The sequence below is a fragment of the Mesoplodon densirostris genome, chromosome 7 (assembly GCF_025265405.1).
Source record: "Mesoplodon densirostris isolate mMesDen1 chromosome 7, mMesDen1 primary haplotype, whole genome shotgun sequence".
In the NCBI taxonomy this organism is placed as follows: Eukaryota; Metazoa; Chordata; class Mammalia; order Artiodactyla; family Ziphiidae; genus Mesoplodon; species Mesoplodon densirostris.
This window is the reverse complement of record NC_082667.1, coordinates 88348300-88367491: the sequence shown is the minus strand read 5'-3', so window position 1 is coordinate 88367491 and position 19192 is coordinate 88348300. Positions and strand designations below refer to the sequence as shown.

Genomic DNA, 19192 nt, shown 5'->3' with positions numbered 1-19192 from the left:
GTCCTGGGCCCAGGGGCTGCGTGGAGGGTGAGGCGAGTGGGTGAGGGCAGGGTCTGGCCGTGGGGGTGCTCATCAGAGAGGACAAAGGAGAAGGGCTGTCGCTCGGAACGGGGGGCCCGCAGCCCAGAGGCCCTACAGTCCTCCAGAAACCCCTCCCTCACCTTGAGAGTTTGGGTCTTCTGTCCTTCCTCCACCACGAGCTCTGCCCTCCCCCGAGTTTGACCTACCCTTGCCCTCACATGAAGGTCTCAGGACGGGGCAGGGTGAAGCTGTGAGTCCAGTAGGGGTCCAACTCCGGCCATATGGGCTGGGCCGGGGAAAGAGCTCCACCCGCCAGCCTGCTGCTTCCTTAGTGGTGGCTGGCTGGCGGCCACTGACATAGATTTGGGACCCCCTCTCCTCACAAAAAGTGGCCTGAGTGGGTACCCTGGCATCCCTCAAGAGGCTGGGGAAGCCAGCTGTCATCAGCCCAAGGGTCTCTGGCCCTTCCAGTGTTTGCTCCACGGTAATCCCCTTGGTTTAAGAAACAAAACGAAACAAACAAGCACCTCTCAGAGGAAAGGAAGGCCTGTCCTCTAAGCTCAGCATCCACATCGTCCAGCCTCTCCTGAGCCCTGTCTCCAGGTCTACGTTCCAGAACTCTCAGTCCCAACCCAGGGTCCTGGATTTGGGCAAGGACCCCTGTGGGGAACACATGCCTGTTCCAGCCTCTGGCTGTCAGCCCTTCATGTGGCTCTGGATGGGGGGCATGAGGAGGGTGCCCCCTGGGTCAGCCACGTGTCCCGTTGACCTGGTTCAATGCAGCGACCTGGCTCTATGCTGTTGAATGCTCTCCAGTGCTGGTGAGGCAGGAAGGGTCCCAGATCTTGTATCAGTTCCAGGAGCAGCTCTCTGCTGTGGACAGCACCTCACAGGGCCTTGACAGCCCCAAGGCACATCCTCTCCCAATCCCTCATTCTTGGCTGCCTTCGTTGGGCTCCAGAACCCAGGCCATTTTCTCAGGGTGGCCTGTGCCTCCGTCACCCCCCAGGTTCACGGAATTTGAGGCCGAGGAGGAGATGCAGGTTCAGCAGCTGCAGTGGATGCAGTGCGCGCAGGGCCTGCCTCCTCCAGCCCCACCGAAGCTGGATCCTCGGGGGCCCCCAGCCCTGAAAGTGGGCCTTCAGCCAGCCACCCAGGTTCCCACTGGAGTTGAACGCACAGGTTAACAGGGCCCCAGGGTTGGCCACTGTTCCCATGTGGATCATCTTCCTTCAAGACAGGGGCATTGGTCTTTCAAGCAAAACAGCCACCGAGGCGGGGGGTGGGGGGGTGGGGTCTCAGATGCCCTTTGTCACTACGGGGTATTGACTTGGTCAATTTTGTAACTTCTCTCACGCCTCCCTGTCAAAGGCCTGCACACAAAGTCTGCCTAAGAAGTGGGCTTGATGGGGACACCCCTGGAAAATTGGAGGTTCCCCACTTCCTTACATGTGACTCTCTTAGATGCCCCCTTACCTCCCCCCTCCAACTGTGCATGAAGCCTCAGGTGGCCCTGAACCCCCACACCCACATCAATGTCCCCCAACAATGCCCTCACCAGCGTGCGCTCGGTGGTCAGGAGTTGGACCGGGAGCCCCTCACCTTCCTTCCCTTCCTCCTGCTCTGCCTCAGCCTGTGCTCCCAGGATGTCCGGCCCCAGGGCCCAGCCCTCCCACCCGAAGCCACACAGGTCCCAGCGACCCCCGGAGCCCAAGGCACCCGAGGAGATTCCACCTGAGGCTGTGAGGGAGTATGTGGACATCATGGAGGCGCTGGTGGGGCCCGTCCACTCAGCCACAGGCGACTCAGATGCAGAATGGGGAGAGGACGGAAATGAGCTGCAGCAGGAAGAGGACGGCACCTACTCGGACCCGGATCTCTTAAGCTACATTGACAAGCTGTGTTCCCAGGAGGACTTTGTCACCAAAGTAGGCTAGGCCTGGAGACTGGGGTCTGCAAGATGCCAGGGCATGGAACTCTCAGCACCCAAGATCTGGGTTCTGCTCAGGCCGTTGGGACTTAAGCTCAGCTCCTTGTTCCTGAGCCTGGTGTTAGGGGAGGTTTACGCAGATGTTTGTGTGTATATGTTTGTGTCTATCTGTGTGTATGCCTTTGTGTCTGTGTTTGTGCCTCTGTATATGTGCTCTTTTGTGTGTGACTGTGTATGTGCATGTTTGCGTGTCTGTGTGTGTGTGTGTGTGTGTGTGCGCGCGCGCGCGCGCTGACCATCCCCGCCTTGTGCAGGAGAGTGGGGTGGGTCTCTGCTTTTCACTTTCCCTCCTGGCCTTCTTGTCTCACAGGCCACTCCTGGCCAAGGATGCTCACAGCCTCTTCTTTCTGTTCTAGGTGGAGGCAGTCATTCACCCTGGATTCCTGGCAGATTTGCTTTCCCCAGACCCACAGCTGGATCTCTTGGCCCTAGAGAAGGAGCTGGAGCAGGAGGAAGGGCTCACCCCCGAAGAAGTGAGTCAGGGGAGGGAGAGGGACACTCAGGGAGCCAGGGGACCCCACGGGAGGGGGACCCCAGGTGATCCAGGGGACAGGGGAACCCAGATGACCCAGGGGAGCCAGAGGAGGGTGGGATCCCCGGTAGAACAGGGGACACAAAGGACACCCAGAAGACCAGGGCACGGAGGGACCCCAGTGAACAGGGGAGAGGTAGGGCCCCAGAACAGGAGGGCCACATAGCGCTGTCCATCCCTCCCCTGCCTGGGACGCCTGGCATGGGGAAGGGCCCGTTCTGGGGTGGGTGCAGTGCAGGGTGAAAGGAAGGAAAGGATAGGGAGCCGGGAGGGGAGGGAAGGTCACAAAGCTGGGAATCAGTTGCAGGAGGATGGCAGGCTGCCAGTGTCTGTATTTGGATTCGAGTCCTGAGGTCGCCCGTCCCCTCCTCCCCCCCAGGGACATTGTCCCACTGCCCAGTGCTCCTCCTCTCACACGTGTGTGTGGAGCCGTCACTGTCCTCCTCCCTCCTACCAGCTGGTGCAGAAACGACTCCTGGCCTTGAAAGAGGACGACGGTGTGCGGGCAGCCCCGAGTCACAGTGCACCCGGAATGGCCTCAAGTCCTTCTGAGTCCGACGCCGGCCAAGGTGCCCAGAGGCACGACCAAGACCCCCATCTAGGGGTCAGTGATGAAGCCTGCCCACCAGAGATTGATTCTGAGGCTCTTCGTAGGCTCATCCAAACAGACACTGCCCTGTGCAGGCCCAAAGTCTTTGTTCCCTCTGGAGGACGTCAGGAGTTCTCTATATTCCGGCCCGTATGGCTCTCCCCTCCCCAGGGTCAAAGGCGCACTGGCCCTCTACTGAGATCCAGGGATGCGTCTGTTCTCAGAAAGGCCTCTCCTCTTCGGGAGGCCCGAGTGCCCAGGGACGGGTCCAGTGAGAACGAGGAGGTGCTCCAAAGCGTCTTCATCATAGACTCTCAGCATATACTGGTGCCTTTCGGGATGTCCCTCAGTCCTGCGCATGTCTCAACCCTGGCTTCCTCTGGAGGTTGGGGGGCCCAAGAGTGCTCCCCAGTCCCCCTCCTCTCAGAGAAGAGGCCTCAGCCCAGCTCCACCAGCCGCTCCCAAGTCCAGGAAGCGGGCTCTGTGTGGACGCCCAGCCGCTGCTGAGAAGCTGCCCATCCCCGGGGCTGGCCTCGGCGTCTCTGGGAGGCCAGCCTTGGCTCTGGGGCTGGCTCGCCCCTCACAGCTGAGAAAGAGAAAGCGTGACGCGTTTGACACAAAGAAGCGTGGGAAGAGGAGGAAGAAGCACTGCAGCCAGTAGGGAACAGCTGGGCTGGCCCTCCAGGGCGAGGCCCCAGGGCAGCCCCCTGGGGAGCCTAGGGGCTCCTCCTCCTCCCAGTGCTGATCCTGGATGATGCGGGGGGGGGGGGGGAAGGGAGGGGGGCAGGACCACCAGGGTGGGGAGGGGGAGAGGAATTGTGGGGGGTTAGGGAGGTGGGGGAGGTGGGTGTGGCCAGGTGTGGGTGGGAGCAGGACCTTTGGAGTGATGTATGTAAATTGTGAACAAAGATCGTTTTCGTGGGAAATGCTCTCAGGCCACTGTCATCTTGTTGGTGTTGAGCTGCTCCACAGAGAGCGATCCTGAGAGGAAGGAAGGATGAGGGAGGTCACAGGAGCTCTGGGTCTACAGGTGGCCACACCTTTCCTCCACATAGACAAGGACTCCCCAGGCTGCCCCTGGGAACGCACAGCTCTCACTTTCCCCAGGGACCCCTCATCAGCCCCTTCTCTAACGCCTGCTTGGCTAGGGCCCTTCTGGGGCATCTGTACCGTCTTCTGCATCCCTGAACCTTCTGGGGAGGCAGAGCTGCTCTTGTGCCTTTCAGCCCTCTGGACACTCACCAGTTTCTAGGATGGAGCCTGGAGACGGCCCTTGTCATTATGGAGCTTCTCTCTGCTTTCCTCATGTGGCCAGACGACGGCACTGGGATGACCCTCCGCTCATCCAGGGTTTCCTGTGTGGGTGGCCTGACCAGAGACGAAAAGTCTTGGCCATGGAGACAGGACTGTCTGCCTCATCGTAGCGGGAGCATCCTCTAGTTCCACTGGGATTATTGCAATGTGGAGAGTGGTGGAGGCAGCTACCTCTTAATCCCAATGAGGATGCAACAAGGGGAATGGGTGTGGGGAAATTCATGGGGCACCCGTTAAAGGTGTGTATAAGGGAAAGGACAGTTGGGCCCCTTTGTGGAACTTGTGGGATTTCTGTGCAGCAGCATCTCATTCAACTGAGGGAGGAGGACCCATCTGGCTGTGGCTGTGGGGACTGGCGTTCGGGGCCTACGGGTCTGCAAAGACACCCCAGAACTACTGTCCCTTCCCTTTGCACCCATGGCTGGACATGTGTGTGTTCTGGTATCAACACTGGTTTGTATCCCCATAGAAAACAGATCCTCCTAACAAACTATGACCACGTTTCACAAGAACAGCTTGCTCACAGGGCCAGCAGGGGGTGGGAGAGGTGTCTGTGGCCCCAGATCTGAGTGGGAGCTGGGATCCATGCTGAGGAGTGTGGAGGCCTCAGTCACCGTCCTGTGGGTGCCGGCAGAGACTTCGAATCATCAGAGCAGGGGAACTGACCCCCTCATTAGAGTGAGACGAGCAAACAATGAGGGGCAGGGAGTAGACCCCTGCTGTCTCCCGGAAGTGCCTCCCCTCCCAGTCTGCTTAGCCTCCGTCACAGCCTGTGCTGGCCCACCTCTGAAGCCCCTTCCTCCTAAAGCACTGAGATGCTCTGATCTTTTATGGACCTGCCCTGGGCCTCACCACCCCCTTCCCTGCTGGCCAAAGGCTCTTCTCCTGCTTCTGACTTCTGATTCCTTCCCCAGGACCCAGGCAGGTGTTAGGACAACAGAGATTCCCTGAACATGACCCCTACACCACCAGCATGCAAAACTGGGGCCGCAGGCTTCCACAGGTGGCATGACTCTCTGCTGGACCCTGCAAAGAGCTTGGAGAAGAAAGGGGCTCATGTCTCTCCACCTCCACAGAATCTGTAGGTCAGCCTCACAGGTCCCCCTCTGCCCAGGTGGGCAGCACATATGTGCTCCCAGCCCTCCTTGACCCTTTGTGAAAGAAAGTTTTTGCAGCTTAGTAGTCTGATATTAGTCAAGGTGTCTCAGGGCTTGTTCCTTTGGAAGCCCTACAGGAGAATCTGTTTCCTTTCCCTTTCTGTCTTCTAGAGGCTGCCTGCATTCCTTGGAATTAGTCCCTTCTTCCATCTTCAAAGTGCATCACTTTAATCTCTGCTTCCCTCATCACATGGTCTCTCCAACTCTGACTCTCCCTGTGTCCCTCCTATACAGCTCTTTGTGTTTATATATAGCCCACCCAGAAAATTTAGGATAATCTCTTCATCTCAAGATTTTTTACTTAGTCACAGCTGCAAAGTCCATTTTTCCATACAAGGTAACGTTCACATATTGTCATAGGAGGGGTTAAACACGGACGTTTTGGGGGAACCAGAATTTACCCTACCAGAAGAAATCCACAAGAATACCTACCATCAGAATCCACATGAATAACAGACTATGACCAAGTGGAATTTATTCCAGGGATGCAAGCCTTGTTCAATGGTAAAAACTCATCAATGTAATCTACCATATTGAGTCTAAAGAAGAAACACATACTGTCACACCAATTAATACAGAACAGGCATTTAACGAGATTCAACACCCATTCATATTAAAAATGCTCAGAAAACTAGGAATAGAAGGTCACTACCTCAACCTAAGAAAGAACATCTACAAAAAACCTACTTCTAACATCACACGAAATGGTGAAAGAATGAATGCTTTTCCCTGAGTTCAAAAACAAGGTTAGAATGTCCACTCTTATCTTAGTTTTCAACTTAGTACTTTAGATTCTAGTTAGTGTAGTACAGCAAGAAAAGGAAAAAAGAGGCATACATATTAGAAAAGAAGAAATATAACTGTCATTCTTTACAGATGACATAATTGTCTACATAGAAAATTCCAAGGAATGTATAAGTAGACTCATAATAAATTATAATAACTTGCTTTAGCAGGATCTCAGAATATAAAATCAATACATACACATTAATACACAACATTGATCATATTTCCATATACTAGTAACAAACTGAACGATTGAAAACCAAAATTTAAAACATATTAAATAGGTTCCAGTTCAAGATGGCAACATAGGAAGATCCTGAACCCACCTCCTCCCACAAACACACCAAATCTACAGCTACATATGGAAAAATTTCCTCTGAAGAAAACTAAAAGATGGTGGAGCAACCCCTTCACATCAGGAAAACCAGAGGGAAACCACATCAAAACAGGTAGGAAAGGCTGAGACACAATTTTGCCATAAACCCCATGGTGTGGAGACACACAATTAGGAAGGAACTCAAAACCTGGAGCTCCTTCCTGAGAGGTGAAGGGTATGGACCCCACATTGGGCACTCCAAATTTTAAGGCTGGCACCTGAGAGATAGACCCTCAAAACATCTGACTTTGAAGGCCAACAAGGCACATCCCATGAGACCCACAGGGCTGTGGTGAACTGAGGAACAGCTCTTAAAGGGCCTGTGCACAGACTCACCTGTCCCAGGGCCAAGTGTAGAAGCAGCCCTTTGAAAAGCACTCTGACTTTTGGTGAAAGAGACTCACTTCCCAATTTTAAAGCATTAATCTGAGGAACAGGGGCCTGATGGAATACTCCCCAGGGACAGAGGCTGGCAGGTGCCATCTTCCTGCTCTCTCTCTGCCTTGATAAAACTGAAAGGTGCCATCTTTTTTCCCCTTTTTCCTTTCCTGCAGGTGACAACTTTGTGCTCCAGCCAGCTGGCTCCTTCTTCCCTGCTCTTCCTCTGTCTTGCTATATATATATTTTTTCCTTCTTCTTTTTCTTTTTTTCTTTTCCCTCTTTCCCTTTATTCAAATGGTGTCATCTTTGCACTCTTCCTACCGCCTCACTCAGCCAGTAAGCATCATCTTCACACTTTCCTTCTGATGTGCTCCAGAGAGCCAGAATCTCCAAGACAGGAGATCCCATTTTTGTGGCCTCCACTCAGGGGATGCTCCTTGATCACCTGGCTCTGGAGGCCAGGAGGGATTTCTTTTCTGGGTCCCATGGGACTGTAACAATTGGAGAGACAGTTCTTGGCAGGATACCACCCCCAGGAGGTAGACTGAGACACAGCCCCAGCCTTTACATGAAAAAGGCCTATTTGCTAGTAGGGACAAGACTTAAGAGCAGGCTTCAGGTTCAGCACACATCTAGAGGCTACGGATGTGCTCTCGGGGAAGGTAGGCTGGGGGTGCCATCTCTCCACCCTCACTCTGCCTTACTACAGTTCACTGGTATCTCCCAGAATGGAGCTTGTACACTTATCTGAAGCACTGTTTTCTTGTGACTGCTCCCCAGGGAACACCTTCAGATTGCTTGCTTCTGGGGCGCAGCAGGGCTTCCACTTGCAATACAAGACTAAATACATTTGCATTCTTTAAAAGCTGTTACCAAGTTTTCTGGCTTCCTATCAACCTGAATCTAGGTGTTGCCTGAGATCCTCCACTTTGGGTTGCTCATTTGTCTTGGCACACCCTCAACTGCTGGGATGGTGTGCCAGGTCTATTAAAAATAAACTGCTTAGACAATCACAAAGGTTTGAGAGGCAACCAAGAGTAGACAGGGTTAAATGACAAGGTTCATCTGTCACACAGCTCTTCAAGACTGGGAGATGTGGCTATTTCACTTAATGCATAGAAACCAACACAGGGAGTCAAGCAAAATGAAGAAAGAGAGGACTATACTCCAAAAAAAGAACAAAATAAAACCTCAGGAAAAAATCTTAATGAAATGAACATAAGTAATTTACTTGATAAAGAGTTCAAAGTTATGGTCATAAAAATGCTCACTGAACTCAGAAGGGAAATGGATGAAAACAGTGAGAACTTCAACGAAGAAATAGAAGATATAAGAAAGTTCCAAATAGAAGTCACGGAACTGGAGAATGCAATAACTGAACTTAGAAATACAGTAGATGAAGCACAAGAAAGAATAGGTGAACTCAAAGACAGGTCAGAGGAACTCATCCAATCAGAGAATAAGGAAGAAAAAAGAATGAAAATAATGAATATAGCTTAAGGGATTTATGGCACATCAAATGGAATAACATTCACCTTACAGGAACTCCAGAAGGAGAAGAGAAAAGGGGGCAGAAAACATTTGTAGAAATAATATCTGAAAACTTTTCCTAACCTGGGGAAAGAAACAGACATCCAGATACAGGAAGCCCAGAGAGCTCCAAAGCAGATCAACCTAAAGAGATCCATACCAAGAAATATTAAAATTAAAATGTCAACGTTAAAGATAACAAGGGAATCTTAAAATCACCAAGAGAAATACAACTTGTTATATAACTTGTTATATACAACTTGTTATACAACTTGTTATATAACATCAACCTAAAAAGCTTCTACACAGAAAAATAAACAATCAACAAAATGAAAGGGCAAGCTACAGAATGGGAGAAAATATTTGCAAATCATGTACGTGATAAGGTACTAATATCCAAAATATATAAGGAACTCATACAATGGCTATATCTATATCTATATATAGATATACAGATATAGACAGATATAGATTTTCAAACAATTCAATTAAAACTTGGGCAGAAGAACTGAATAAAAAATTTTCCAATGAAGACATCCAGATCACCAACAGGTTCATGAAAAGATGCTCTACATCACTAATCACCAGGGAAATGCAAATCAAAACTACAACGAGATATCACCTCAAAGAGACTAAGAGGTAACAAATGTTGACAAGGATGCAGAAAAGGAAACCCTTGTGCACTGTTGGTGGGAATGTAAATTGGTACAGCCGCTATGGTAAACAATATGGAGTCTCCTCAAAAAATTAAAAAGAAAACTACCATACATTAGCAATCCTGCTTTGGGTATATATATATCCAAAGAAAATGAAATCACTATTTCAAAGAGATATCTGCACTCGCACGTTCATTGCAGCATTATTCACAATTGCTGAGAGATGGAAACAACCAAAGTGTCCATACATGGATAAATGGATACAGAAGATGTGGTATGTACATAGATGGAATATTATTCAGCCATGAAAAAGAAGAAAATCCTGCCACTTGCAACAACATTTATGGATCCTTGGGGCATTATGATGAGTGAAATAAGTCAGAGAGAGAAAAATAAATACTGTATGATGTAACTAAATTGTAGACTCTAAAACAGCCAAACCCAGAGAAACAGAGAATAGAATGGTTGTTGCTAGGGGTTGGGGTTGGGGGAAATGGGGAGATGTTGACCAAAGGGTAAAATATCCAGTTAGCACATGAATTTCTGGGAATCTAATCTACAGCATGGTGATTGCAGTTAACAGAACTGTATTATATACTTTAAAGTTGCTAAGAGAGTAGATCTTACATGTTCTCACCAAAAAAAAAAAAATGGTATTTATGCGAGGTAACGGAGTAGTGTTAACTAGCTCCGCTGTGGTAATCATTTCACAACATGTAACATACCAACAGGTTGTACACCTTAAACTTACACAATGCTATATGTCAATTACATCTCAATAAAGTTAGAAAAAATACAGAAAACAGACTGTTGCCCAACATTCAAGCAAAAATACTAGTTTGGGACTGCTTTTTCTTGAATTTAATCATTGTTCCTTCTTGAATCTGTTTTGTATCACATGATAGCAGACTCATAGAGGCAGCTTACTTCTGATCAGGCGCAGCCAAAGAGAAGCAACTGATGGTATATGGGAGTTTAGGGATAAGCTACAAGATTTCTCCCTTTCTTCCTCTACTTTGTGAAGATTCTCCAGCAGCAACTGTGTAACTTCCACGGCTCCAACTCCAATGAGACAGAACTGGTATGGTCTGACATTGATGATCATTTAACCTGGCCCTGGACGCCTTTACAACCATCTCCTTAACTTCGCCTTTCCAGCATAGGGGTACAAGTAAATTCCTGTTCCTACTAATCACTCCATTATCTAGGTGGCCCTTCTTTACTTCTCAGAAGTTTCATCACTGGTGTTCTTAATACCCTGTATTAAATTTATTTGCAAAGACTTGAAACAATTTCTATTTTATTTGTTATGGGAAAATACAGTATAATAAAATTTCCAAATATTAAAAAAATTAGAAGACACATGAAATCTCAAAATGGGGAAATGTTAGCCACGTTTAGGAAGAAAATGTACTAATATTATTGGAGGAGAGAATTCAGGAATTGGAAGATAACACTAATGAGTTTGGAAGGTATAAGACTGTGGAGAAGTTTGAATGGTGGGCTTCATGCCACAGGAAATAGGGAGTGATTCAAAGTTCTATAAAGATTGAGCTCACTTCAGCAGCACATATACAAAGTTTTATAAGATTAATCTGAAAGTGGTAGGCAGTTTGGAGTAAGTGATGGAGTGATGTCAAAGAAAAATTGCACCAGATCGTTAAACAGGCAAGGAGTACTTTACTCAAGATGATTCTGTAATAGGGGAGAGACACTGAACTCCGTTCTGCTGAAACAAAAGGCATGGAAGTTTTTAGATGCCAGGATGAGCTGTAGGAAAAATAGTAGAGGATGCTGGGGAAGAGGTTGGTCAATATAATTAGACCATCTCTGTTTGCTTTGGCTCTTATCAAAGTTAGGCTCCTGTACTCCCCAAAAAGACTGGGAACTAGGGGCAATACCTTTCTTGAAGGTTATATTTCAAAGAGCTGACTCCCAGGTCCTTGAGAAAGACATTTCTGGGTTGGAAAATTATCAAGTGACTAGGAGAAAATTTACATCTCAAAGGGGCAGAGAAAGAATTTACAATTTCAAGTTTCTTAAAGTAAATGTTTTCAGAAAAGGGAGGTTAGAGGCCTATGGTAAAGAAAAATCCTGTCTGAAGTTTAGCCAAACTGAGGGACACATTAAGGCCATCTTGATCAGTAGTTAACATTACCTTCAGGAAGGTTATTTTATAAAGAAAAGCAATGCTTTAGGAACTTTCTCAGAAGAATCAAAAGTAACTGTCTGCTAGTTAGATACAGGTCAGGAATAATGAGAAAGGGCAGTTACAAAGTAAACTCAACTAATGTTCTCTGTGTTGTAGCTTTAATAAAGATGAAGTAAGTAGAAAAAAAATAATCCATTGGTACACGGTGACAGCCAGTTGGATGGATTGCCCAATTAGAAATACTTCTTTATTTTCTAGTCATTATCAGTCAAGGATTAACAAACCTACTTTTATTAGATATACTTCTGTCTAAGGATTGAGAAATATCAATTATTTAAACTTAATCACTACTTTATTTCTGTGAGATTTTTCAAAATATACTTTGGGGAAAAGTAATGGAAGAGTGATATAGCACTAAAACATTGAAGTGAATGACATAATAAGATCCTATCTTTCTCAATTTAAGGAGAAAAAAAGGGAGGGCAAAAGAAATGGGCAGAAAGTAAGTTTACCTACCAGTCATTGTGTCAAGTGTTTTCATATATTTCTCTAATTTAATACTCACAAAACAATGAGACATAAGGAAGATATTTATCCCATTCCATAGATGAAACTCTGTTTACAAAGTAATATATCAACCATTTGTAGAGCTGACCCTTGAATTTAAGGCCTTACGTCTGTTGTAATGCAAGAGCCAAACCCTGCTAATACAAGGTGCTTAGAAGAGGTAGACTTCAGTGAGCAGGAAAATTAGAGCATGCGTGAACTGATGACAAGTTTTGCTGATCTAGTAGCTTTGTGAGATTTGTCTAGATTCAAAGGCCCTTGCTCTACTAAACCATCAAATTAGAGGTGGTCTCCTTCGTAAACAAACAGTATTTGCAGAGCTAGTCAGACTTTGGGTCATGGTATTTTTTCAAGGATTAACTATTATCACTGGCTTTTCAAATTTTAACTTTAGAAAGTCCTTGCTTTTGTTGGAAGCAATGTTAAATTTTGATGCAGTTGTTTGCAGGGATGAAACTTGGTCGCCCTCTGGAGGCTATTCTCAGGTCCGACTAGCATACCTTAATTTTGAGAAAGAAGTCAGGTCTTAACAATTTAACAACTCATTTTAAATGTGTGGAAATTATGTATATACATTATACTTTTCTAGAAGTTATAAAACATTGAGTTCAAAATGCTCAAAATATTTTAAAATGCTGAATTAAACGATTTATGGCATAGCATGTTTTGAATTCCTGTTCTCCCTTTGGAAATGGAGACGGTCATCATTCTCCTTTTATCATGCAATATCTATACTGGGACTAAAACCGTTATTTTTCCTCCCCTATTATAGGAACACATGGGTAATTAGTTCTATAAATTGAATGATAAAACATATGACACAATACTATACACTCAATTACTACCAAGATCTTTCATTTTAAGTTTAAAAAAAAAAATCTCTAAATTTCCAATTAAAATTTTTTTTCTTTCTCTCAAAGATAAAACATCAGAGCTTACAAGAACCCTTAAAAACAGAATGGCTCAAAGGATAAAAATGTTATGCTCCCTAGTTCATTCTTGTTTAGTTTTCTTGTAGAAGGTGTATTATACCAGTTAGTGTAAATTATACAAGCAAAGTTCTTGCCATATATTGGTGACAGCTTTTCTACATAAAGTAAGCAGTTAAGGGGCTTCCCTGGTGGCGCAGTGGTTGAGAATCCGCCTGCCGATGCAGGGGACACGGGTTCGGGCCCCGGTCCGGGAGGATCCCACATGCCGCGGAGTGGCTGGGCCCGTGAGCTATGGCTGCTGAGCCTGCGCGTCCGGAGCCTGTGCTCCGCAACGGGAGAGGCCACAACAGTGAGAGGCCCGCGTACCAAAAAAAAAAAAAAAAAAAAAAGAATCCACCTGCCAATGCAGGGGACACGGGTTCCAGCCCTGGTTCCCGAAGATCCCACATGCCGCGGAGCAACTAAGCCCGTGCGCTGCAACTACTGAGCCTGCGCTCTAGAGTCCGTGTGCCACAACTACTGAAGCCCGCGCACCTAGAGCCCATGCTCCGCAACGAGAAGCCACCGTGATGAGAAGCCCGCACACTGCAACAAAGAGTAGCCCCCACTCTCCGCAACTAGAGAAAGCTCACGTGCAGCAACAAAGACCCAACACAGAGCCAAAAATAATAAATAAATAAATAATTTTATAAAGTAAGCAGTTATGAGCTGCTATAAACCTGCTGTTTCTTTACTTGATTTAAATGAATTTAATTCTTTAAATAACTGAGCAGGTAGAGAATTTAGACTCAGCCATTATGAGAGGTACCTTATACAACCAAAGTGGTATATAAACCCTGTAACATGAAAGTGTTGTGGAGGTCCTTCTGGTCTTCTGAGACCGGGACACCTGTACCTTTATGTCCCATTTATAAATATGCTCCTCTATAATGTTTGGGATGCTGAAATATTTGATGAGATAGATACCTCATGCCTATTACATGCCTTCCCTATATCTCTCTCAACTACATCCCTCTAATGAGTTGGTGCAGCTCCAAGGCTCTATCCAGTAACAAGGTAGTGTCAGGCAGTGCTTGTTGTACTCACTGGCTTTTAATCCTCCAACTGCCTTGTAATCTCCTCCTTCACACCTTGATGCTTAGAAATGGCATATTTCCTGAGGAAGAGGTTTCTAGGGGGTCCTGTATACTTGCTTGAAATGGGGACAGGAGGATGGAGGAACAGAAGGGAAGATATACGGAAGATGAACGGATTTTTTTTAATATAAATTTTTCTGCCATAAAAACTATAGGTACCAAGCAAAGCAATCAGGGAAATGTATATTCATGCATTAATTTACCACTTACAACGATGAGTAGATAGAGGACATTAGATAGATTAAGGAAGTATCTAGGAGGTAAAATGGATAAGATTGATAATGGATAGGATACAGTGGCTGATGCGAGAGGTTGAATTCAAGGATTATTGTTAGGTGCCTGGTTTATACAACTGGGCGAATGGTGTCACTACACACTAAGACAAATGAAAATGAAGGAGGAGAGATTCGGCAGTTTAGGGAGACCATGAGTATTTAGCTTTATGTATATTTTAAATGAACAGATTTAGATGTTAAATAGGCAACTGGATTTACAGAATTCAGATTAGAGGTCTCAGGTACACAAATGTCCAAACTTTATGGAGTTGGTAACTGAAGCTGTGTGTTTCTGTGAAATCATATTATGAGTTCTAGAGTGAGAGGACATAATGGCCTAAAACTGAATTTTGAAGAATTTCAACATTTAATGTCTGAGGAGAAAGATGCGTACCTGCAAAGAAGATAGAGAATGAACTGCCGCAGAGATTAGAAGAAAACCAGAGGAGTTTTTGGGTCAAGGAAAATCAAGTCTCAAAGACAGAAGCAAATCCTACTTACAGGTCAAGTAGCTAGGAGATAAAATTTTCACATCGCATCCATGGATTTGGAAATAACTTATGAAGTACCTTTTTCTTGGAGTAATAAAAGATGGATTCTATTGGGAGTGGGTTGAAGCATGAGAAGGAAGTCATAAAGTGAAGATATCAAATATAGAGAAACATTTTTAAACAGCCTTATGGAGGTACAACTGATGCACAAAAAATGGCACATGTTTAATGTATACTATTTGATGAGTTTGGACATATGCATAAACCCATGAGACAATTAACACAATCAAGGTAACAGACATATCTGTCCCCTCCAAAAGCTTCCTTGTGTCCCATTTTTTCTGTGTGTGGTAAGAACACTTAACATGAAATTGACCCTCTTAACTAATTTTAAGTGCTTAACACTATTGTTAACTACAGACACTATTTGTACAGCAGATTTCTCGAATTTATTCATCTTGTATAACTGAAAATTCATACCTGTTGAACAACAGCTCCCCATTTCTCCCTTTCCCCAGCCCCATGGCAACCAACCAACATTCTATTCTCTGCTTCCATGAAGTCTGATTCTTTTAGATACCTCATATAAATGGAATTATGCAGTATTTGTCCTTCTGTGACTGGCTTATTTACTTAGCGTATTGTCCTCCAGGTTCATCCCTGTTGCCACAATGGTAGAACCCCCTTCTTTTAAAGTTGAAAATATTCCATTGTAAATATATACTACATGCTTTGAACCATTCATCTGTTGATGAACATTCTGGGAAAAGCTTCTTGACACTGATCTTGGCAATGATTTATTGGCTATGACACCAAAAGCACAGACCACAGAAGCAAAAATAGACAAGTAGAACTACATCAAAATAAAAAGCTCCTGCACAGCAAAGGAAACAACCAGCAGAATGGAAAGGTAACCAATGGAATGGGAGAAAATATTTGCAAATCATATATCTGGTAAGGGGTAAATATCCAAAATTTATAAGGAATTCCCACAACTAAGTAGCAAATAAACCAAATAACTCCATCAAGAAATGGGCAAAGAACTTGAATATACATTTTCCAAAGAACACATATGAACGGCCAAAATGTATATGAAAAGGTACTCAGCATTGCTAATCATCAGGGCAATGCAAATCAAAATCACGAAGAGATATCACCTCACACCTGTTAAGATGCTTAGTTTCGGGCTTCCCTGGTGGCGCAGTGGTTGAGAGTCCGCCTACCAATGCAGGGGACACGGGTTCGTGCCCCGGTCTGGGAAGATCCCACATGCCGCAGAGCAGCTGGGCCCGTGAGCCATGGCCGCTGAGCCTGCGCGTCCGGAGCCTGTGCTCCGCAACGGGAGAGGCCACAACAGTGAGAGGCCCGCGTACCGCAAAAAAAAAAAGATGCTTAGTTTCAAAAATACAAAGGTAACAAGTACTGGGGAGAATATGGAGAAATTGGATCTCTTGTACACTGTTGGTGGGAATACAAAATGGTATACAGTCACTATGGAAAACAGTATGGAGGCTTCTCGAAAAATTAAAAATAGAACTATCATATGATTTAGCAATCCCACTTCTGAATGGATATATGTATATATATATGTATATATATGTGTGTGTGTGTGTGTGTGTGTATATATATATATATATGTATAAGAGAACTGACATCAGGATCTCAAAAAGATTGCACTCTCATGTTCATTGAAGCATTATTCACAATTGCCAAGATATAGGAAAACATTTTCAAGAATTATTTTAAAAACTGTGCCTTTCAAGAAGAGATAGTGTGGTAATTAGTAATAGAAGTCAGGTGGAGAAAGGTGAGTTTGGTTTTTTCTTTTTTGCTTTACTCTTCTTTATTATTTTTCCCAATTTGGAAGATTTTAGAATGTTTAAGAAAGATAGTGGAAAAGATCCAGATTAGAGAAGGTATTGAACAAAATAAGGATCCTTAGAGAGTGCAAGGTGATGCAATCCAAATCAGGAGTAAGGGAATTGGGTTTAGTAGGAATAGAGCTTCTGTTCTGTTAAATTACCAAAGGAGATAAAGATGGCAGCAGATGTAGTAACTCTATTATGTTAATTAACAGGAAAGTTCTCCTAATGTTTTTTCTTTTCTTTTCTGTGAATTAAAAGAGATTATCTCCTGATATTATAGCCAATGGTGGGGACATGCCATTTAAGAATAGTGCAATAGCTGAATCACTTTGTTATACAGCAGAAACTAACACAACACTGTAACGCAATTATACTCCAATAAAGATTTTTTTTAAAAAAACAAAGAAGAGTGCAGAAAGAGAGAACAAAGTGTAAAGAGTGGGAAATGATGGGTCCAGATTAATGTAGCAGAATTAAAGGGCAATATTAAAGGACCTTTTAGGTTAGTGATCATGAATTTATAAAGGAAACAATCTAAACTATTATACACTTTACTTGGGAAGACTTTGAAAGCTGGAGATCAAGAAAAGAGAAAGCAATGGTTTGGGTTGATCCAGCATAATTAAAAGACACTGGAACAGGGCTAGGGACAAACACACTATTAGATGATGGACATGGGAATGTAAGAGAGTAAGGAGAGATACAAAGGCAGTATCAGGAGAAAGCAAGGGAGTAAACAGACTTGCATCAAAGTACTATCATAGTGGTGGGGTACTTGAACAAGTGAACTGGAATGTGAGAAGTTATTGTAAAGGGATGGCATATTTGTGTGAATAATTTTTAAAGACTATTTCTCTTTTTCCAGCTCTGATTTTTATTTTAGAGGACTGACTCCTGAAAACTCGGTTTCCCAGGATTCACTGACAACTAGCTTCCAATTAATTTTGAGTAAAGGAAGGACTGGTGAGAGTTTGGAAGAAGGGGATAGGGGAGAACCCAGAATGCCCTCTTTCTTTGAGTTGTACATACAACTGAGGCTTCGTCTCCCTCATGCGTCCAATTCCTGCTCAAGGGCTTCTCCCTCCATGTTCCCAGCACCCACCAGCAGTCTCTACATTCATTCCAGTTCTGCTTAGGGGATTCAGTCTTTCCAAACTCTAGGTTGCCTTCCTATTTCATTTGACTCCAGCTTTTATAACTTTTGAAACAAGCTCCTTTTATTAAAATCTACTTTCTAAACTTCCTGAAGCAGATTTCCTGTCCTGCATGAGTAATCCCAGGAAAAAGATGCTCAAGATGGGACTCTGGAATAAGGTTTTGAGCTTGAATGTAGTAGTGACTCCATTGCCAATGCAAAGACAAGTGCTTCTTCCGAGTAGTGGAAGCAATAAATAAATTACCAGCAATATTTGCTTTGAACATATTGCCAGTTGAAGACAATACTTTTACATCTCAAGCAGCAGCTGATTTTGTCTATTACAGCAGTAATAACTACAAGCACCACGGGGACCATTAGCTGCTTCTTATAGCACCAGAGAGCTTACAAAATGAAAATGTTTACACTTAATGTTAAAAGGTGTTAGGTGTTTAAACTCTCAGATCGAGGCATGGGAAGACACAGAGAGCCACACTGAAGGCCTTAAAATTTTCTCATGTCTTAGAGCCACACAGCAGACATGGCTGAGGATCAAGTTTCAAATCTAAAAGTGTGGGTTGCAGAATTAAAATGCAAGTTCAACGTACATCTGTGCTAAGCCTCACAGATTAATATCAGGACACTGATCAGGAAGAGCTGGGTATTAAGATAAGGATATATTGAGTATTTAGGATAAGTGCAGGTAGGCAGACTCAGATTCATATGAAAATTTTTAACCCAAATCTTCCTGTGGTTTCCTCACCAAAGGAAGCCATCCTTCTTCCTCCCCATTTGAGGAAACTAACCTTCCCTTACTTAACATATCTCTAAAGACCTCATCTAAATAGGTTAGTTTTCAAGGAAATTTCTACTTTTCTCAAGACCCACCCACATCAGCACTTATTGCATCCTAATAACTACAGTCAGATTCCAGCAGGCCCCAGGAGGCAAGTATAATGTCCACCCTGGTAGGAGTTAGCATATACATCAAAAGAAATGCTATATCCTGCCAATGTGTATCAGCAGAAATCTGTAGAATGTGTGTGTGGCATATGTTTTTTGGGGGGGTTTTTGTTTGTTTTTTTTGCGGTACGCGGGCCTCTCACTGCTGTGGCCTCTCCCGTTGCGGAGCACAGGCTCCGGACGCGCAGGCTCAGCGGCCATGGCTCACGGGCCCAGCCGCTCCACGGCATGTGGGATCCTCCTGGACCGGGGCAAGAACCCATGTCCCCTGTATCAGCAGGTGGACTCTCAACCACTGCACCACCAGGGAAGCCCTGGCATATGTTTTATAAGTGCTAGACTGA

General features: G+C 45.0%; 1 protein-coding gene across 2 annotated transcripts in view; it reads right to left on the bottom strand.

Annotated features, from left to right (window-relative positions):
• LOC132493270 (forkhead-associated domain-containing protein 1-like) overlaps nucleotides 1–19192 on the bottom strand; it is a 146020-nt gene that overhangs the window by 41220 nt on the left and 85608 nt on the right. For both annotated transcript variants that reach the window (XM_060103621.1, XM_060103622.1), the window contains exons 3-4: nucleotides 4375–4500; nucleotides 4009–4113 (exon numbers count right to left, since the gene is read on the bottom strand). The gene's annotated coding sequence lies outside the window, so the exon portion shown is untranslated. The remainder of the gene's footprint in view (nucleotides 1–4008; nucleotides 4114–4374; nucleotides 4501–19192) is intronic.